The sequence below is a fragment of the Camelus dromedarius genome, chromosome 11 (genome assembly GCF_036321535.1).
Source record: "Camelus dromedarius isolate mCamDro1 chromosome 11, mCamDro1.pat, whole genome shotgun sequence".
Taxonomy (NCBI): domain Eukaryota; kingdom Metazoa; phylum Chordata; class Mammalia; order Artiodactyla; family Camelidae; genus Camelus; species Camelus dromedarius.
The window spans coordinates 1,051,395-1,056,493 of record NC_087446.1 but is presented as its reverse complement, the minus strand read 5'-3'; the positions used below and the strand labels follow the sequence as shown (position 1 = coordinate 1,056,493).

The 5,099-nt window shown below is 57.6% G+C and overlaps 1 long non-coding RNA gene across 1 annotated transcript; it reads left to right on the top strand.

Annotated features, from left to right (window-relative positions):
• Positions 1 to 1,289: 1,289 nt before the first annotated feature.
• LOC135322461 (uncharacterized) lies at positions 1,290 to 3,967 on the top strand. The gene is made up of 3 exons (XR_010383029.1): positions 1,290 to 1,446; positions 2,625 to 2,898; positions 3,076 to 3,967. It is a non-coding gene; the product is annotated as an uncharacterized LOC135322461 (long non-coding RNA).
• The last annotated feature ends 1,132 nt before the right edge of the window (positions 3,968 to 5,099 follow it).

Genomic DNA, 5,099 nt, shown 5'->3' with positions numbered 1-5,099 from the left:
CACATTAATTTGGAAAGAACAATTCTCCTACAAATATTTGGTCTCCCAACCCACAAGTATGCCGTAGGAGACCCCCAGTTGTCCAGATTTTATTTGATTTCACTCAGAAAATGTCTGTAGCTTTTAGTGGGGAAATCTTGGATAAGGTTCACTAAACGTATTAAGTACCTTTTCTGCTGTTGAAAATAGGAAAATCGATTGTTAAAAATTTTACTTTCTAATTGTTTATTTTGTGTATCCGCTAACACAGTGGATTGTTTTCCTATTTACGTTGCTACCATGCAAAGTTTATTCTGCAGATTCCTTAGGATTTCCTGCATGGGCAGTCGTGTCGTCTGTAAACAGCTACTGCTTCCCCTTCCACGGGAATAGCGGTTACTTGTTTTTCTCGCCTCAGTGTTGGCTGGGGGCTGGGCAGACATCCCAGCCTCATTCCCAGTTTCAGGAGGAAGCATTCAACGTCACGAGAGTAAGTGTGTTGCCACCTGGAGGATGGTTGTCAGGCTGAAGTTCATCCCTCCTGTTTCTCTGAGTTTCTATCACAAATAAGCGTGACGTTGCCTCAAATTCTTCTTCCGTGTGGAGGACTGAGACTGTGTATTTCTGTCTCTTTTATCCCATTGATGAGAAAATTCCATCGGTGAGTCTCTGAACGCTGACCAGCCCCGCGCTCCTGCTAAGCCGCCCGTGGGCATGACGTGCCTCTGCTGGACTCCGTGTCTCAGGTTTCGTGGCAGATTCTGCGTCTGTGTTCCTGAAAAGGGTTCCTCCGTGATTTCCTTCCTTGCAGGGTCTTTCTCAGGAGGTGTCAGGGTTTCACTAAAATGAGTTGAGAAGTGTTCCTTCCTCCTCCATTCTTTTAGAAGTGCTGTGTGTTATCTCCCTGAATTTTTTTTTTAAGAATTCAGAAAAACCCTGTGGCCCTGGAGTTTACTTGGGGAAGGTTTCTTTGTTGGAGACAGAGTTTTCCGATCTTGAACTTCTTCTTGAATCACGTTTTGCTTTGTGAGACGTTTATCACTTGCATTAATACTCCCACAGATTCTTTCTCTGTCTTTGTTGGCGTCTCCTTCACCGTCAGCCCACAGCTCGTGTTTGCCTGTCTGTCTCCTCCTCCCATTATGTTTACCTTCCTTTCCTTTTGCAGCTGCTCACAGTGAAACCCAGATACTGAAAGCACTTCTCATTCTCCCATGTGGGCGTGGAAAGCTATCAGGTTTCCTCTCATCTCTGATTTATCTGCATCGCACACACTTTAACTTTGTTTTCATTTTCAGTCATTAAAAATCCCTTTCCATTTCCCACGTGGCTCTGCCCATTTTCCTTCTGTCTTTTTCTCTCTCTTCCTTAGCGAGGTCCCATCGATGCAAATCTCTCCGACCGCCCCTCCTGCCGCCTACCGCCTGCTGTTGCGCCTGTCCACTGGTACACTTTTCCCCAGCTTTGGTACGTTTTGGGTCTCTGGTTCCCACTGGTTCCTGCTTGATTGTTTTTTGTAGTTTCCTTAGCTTTGCTGAAGAATTGGTGGGTTTACCCTTCAAGAAGGGGAGGTGAGCCCGCAAACCACCACGGAGAGCTGCCTGCGGGCGAGGGGGGCCTGTGAGGTGGGGGGGCCACGGAGAGCTGCCCGCGGGCGAGGGGGGCCTGTGAGGTGGGGGAGCCACGGAGAGCTGCCCATGGGCGAGGGGGGCCTGTGAGGTGGGGGGGCCACGGAGAGCTGCCCATGGGCGAGGGGGGCCTGTGAGGTGGGGGGGCCACGGAGAGCTGCCCGCGGGCGAGGGGGGCCTGTGAGGCAGGGTAGGAGGCAGCACCCTGCCCTCTGCCTGGTTTGAGTGAGCGAGTGATTGAAGGAGGGAGAAACGAGAGGGGTGATGGGGGACTGAAGGATGGAGGTAGGAGATCCGTGACTTCCCCCCACTTCTTCCCGCCCAGACTTTGGGGTCCAGGCTGGCCCAGGGCCTAGGCCATCGGAGCAGCCGCACTGAGGTGTGAGGGCCTCCGGGAGGCCGCCCGGTCCAGGCCACGCTCTCCAGCGTCTTTGGCGCAAACACAAACCCTGGAAGGAAGGAAGGGGCCACCATGGGCAGGGGAGAAGCTTGAAGCCTGGGGCAGGGCCGGGCTGGGCGCCCCCCAGGGCCACTCGGAGGGCAGGCCCCACCCTTCATCAGAAGGAGAGACTCCAGTGAGCACATTTTAAATGAGGATGTTGACCAAAGGTGGAAAAGAGAAACCCATTATGTGACATGGAAGATGTTCCCGTCCCCGACTCTTAGGCAGAATTCTCTCCGAGCTGCCGTTAAACAAAAACTTTCATCTGTTCACCACGGATGACACCGGGGTGCGAGTGCGTGGTTTTGCACAGGAACTGACAGGCCGGCAGGCGGGGAGCGCAGGGCGGGGCCGGGGCCTGGCCTCGGAAAGCCCCTCCCCCGTCTCCGGGGCCTCGGTTTCCTGTCCCTCCATCGAGGAAGCGGGCCCCTGGCCTCTCCTCTCCGGGCACCCCGTTACTGATTCACAGGCCGCAGGGGAGGCTCCAGGTGCGCCAGCTGCGTCTCTCCGGACCTGTGTCTGAAGCGCGGTTTCTATCACATTTAGGGAGAAATTCGTTTTCTTCTTAAATTCAGGTTCTCCTTCCAATCTGCTCCCTCTGCACCGCGTGGTGCCCGGTCCCCACGGCCCCGCCACCCCTGCCGTCCTGGGAGCAGGCCCGGCGCCTGTGAGCAGGAGGTGGGCACCTGTGAGCGGCGGCGGCCGGGAGCCCCGTGTCCCGAGAGCGCCAGGTCAGCCCAGCCCTCGGTCCTTCACAGCCCGGGCCGGGCCACGTGGCGAGGCCGCTGCCTCCCGTGCTCCACGGGCCCCGTGCACGTTCTGTGTAACACACGTGTGCCATAGAAGCAGGTGCGTAAATGTGATAATTTAGTATACACAGGTCTCGGGGAGGCGGCCAAAGGGCTGGTGGGTCACTGCTGGCTCTGTTTTCTTGCCCCAAACCCGGCAAAATTCTGGGGAGGGTGGAGGCACCGAGCTTCCTGCCTGCACAGCCCCGAACCTGCCTTGGGTTTGTCTCCACTCCAGACCATCCTGGGCCTGCGGCCGGCAGACTCTCCCTCTGGAAGCCCCCCTGGAAACGGGACGTCTGACGTCCTCTCGTCACCTCTGTCCCAGCCTGCCAGCCGTATACACTTCCTCCGACATGCACCCTAAATCATAGCCCCAGTCACCCTCGCTTCGCTCCTGAGGGGAGGGTGCAGGAATCAGTGCTGGAAATCAGCATTCCAGCTCCTCAGGCCGGCATCCAACTTCCCTGCCCCCTCAGTGCAGACTGTCCCCGGGGGAGCAGCGGCTGTCCACTCCCTCCCCTCCACCCAGCAAGGCCACCTTATCAGGCGAAATCCCACGAGAGGCAAAAGGCAAACACGTGGACTCGACTTGGGTGAGCAACCCTCCGGTCGTCCTGGAGCCTGGGCACTCGGACCCTGGCAGGGGACACTCTGTTGGCTGGCCTGTGCCTGGAGCTGCCAGCCTTGGGGGGCTCCCAGGGAGAGCCGCGCCTGTGTCCATCACGCAGGCTAAGGATGCAGGAGAGCAGAAGGTCTGCTCTGAAGCCAGAACTCGCTCCGCGCCCGGCCTCGGGGCAGCGCTGGTCTCTGCTGGCCCCACTCCGAGGGAGTGACCGGAAACGAAACCCAGTTCTGGCCCTGAGGGGCCGGCACTGCTGCTGCAGGGTCCTCAAGGAACAAGCCCGCCAGGTGTCTCCGCCTCCTGCTGGTCCATCCTGGGCATCAGCCCAGACCCAGGGGCCAGTCCAGTCCTCAGACCGGCCGAGCTGACCCCTGCTGTGGGCACCTCCGACCTGCCGAGCTCCCCCCTGAAATCCTGAGTCGTCACAGACCCCAAGGTGACGCCCGCGTCTGGGGGGAGCTGGCGAGGATGCCGGGGCGGCGTGGGGAGGGGGGCTGGCGAGGATGCCAGGGCGGGGGGTGGGGGGCACCTCTCTTCACGGCCTCCGGGTCCACCCTCATCTCTGAAGACGTGAGCCAGTCGTTAACCAAGCGGCAACCAGCAAACGCCCCAGCACCGCCAACCCTGAGGGTAAAAACAACGCACACTCCAGTGGGGCGGAAGCCAGCCCCTCGGGGAGACTCCAAGAGGGCGGTGTCCCCTGAGGGCCGAGGTCAGGACCACCGGGCAGTGAGCCCGCACGGGTCCAGGGTGGGGCCGGGGAGCGACCCCCTTCCTCCTCCCAGATGGTTCTCACCAAACAAGCCTCATTTACCACAGGCCGGTTCACGCTGGTTCTGACCCCAGGCTTGGCCCTGTGCCCACGTCCAGGGGCCTCGTGACCTTGGTCCTCCAGCCACTCACGTCACCCCCAGTGAGAAAGTCCCCTCTCTGAGTTTCCTCAAGTGTAAAATAAAAAAAGCTCTCGACATATGTTAGTGTTGAAGCTATAAATCAGAACAGCATATAGGCTTTGCAAAGAACACAGGAGGTGGCTCTGGACAGGAGTGAGGTTCCCGGCAGTGGCCGTGACCCCACCCGCTCTCACGGGAGCGTCCAGGGGAGGTCGCCCCAGCCTCAGCCCCCGGGCGAGGGGTCCTTTCAAGGTCAGCGCGTCGTGTCGACCTCAGCCCAGCCACCCGCCAGTCTCTGCCAGGAGAAGGGATGGGCTGTGTGAGATGAGAATCAGGCCTGGGAATTTATGTCTCTGCTTTAGAGGAAAAGAACTTATTTTACACGCACAATAAAAATGCAAATTAAATTATAAATGAATCAGAAAAAAGCGCCCAACTTCCCAAAGCGCCACCCCCGACACTCCCCGTGAACGCCTCCAAAGACCGCCCCGAAGCTGCTGCGAGGGCCACGAGCCTGCTAGACCCCAGGTGGGTTTTCTTCTCCACCAGGCCAAATAGCCGCGTGCTATGGGTCAACGGAAAGACGTTTGTGCCTTTTGGCAACAATTAAGATCGAGCCTGGATTTGCACTCCAGTTTAATTACTAACAGATTAATCCAAGTCTAAAAGACCATCCGTAATTAGCATTGCGTTGATTGATTTGTTGCAAAGAAACGACCTGATTATGTTCCTAGTGATCGGTTT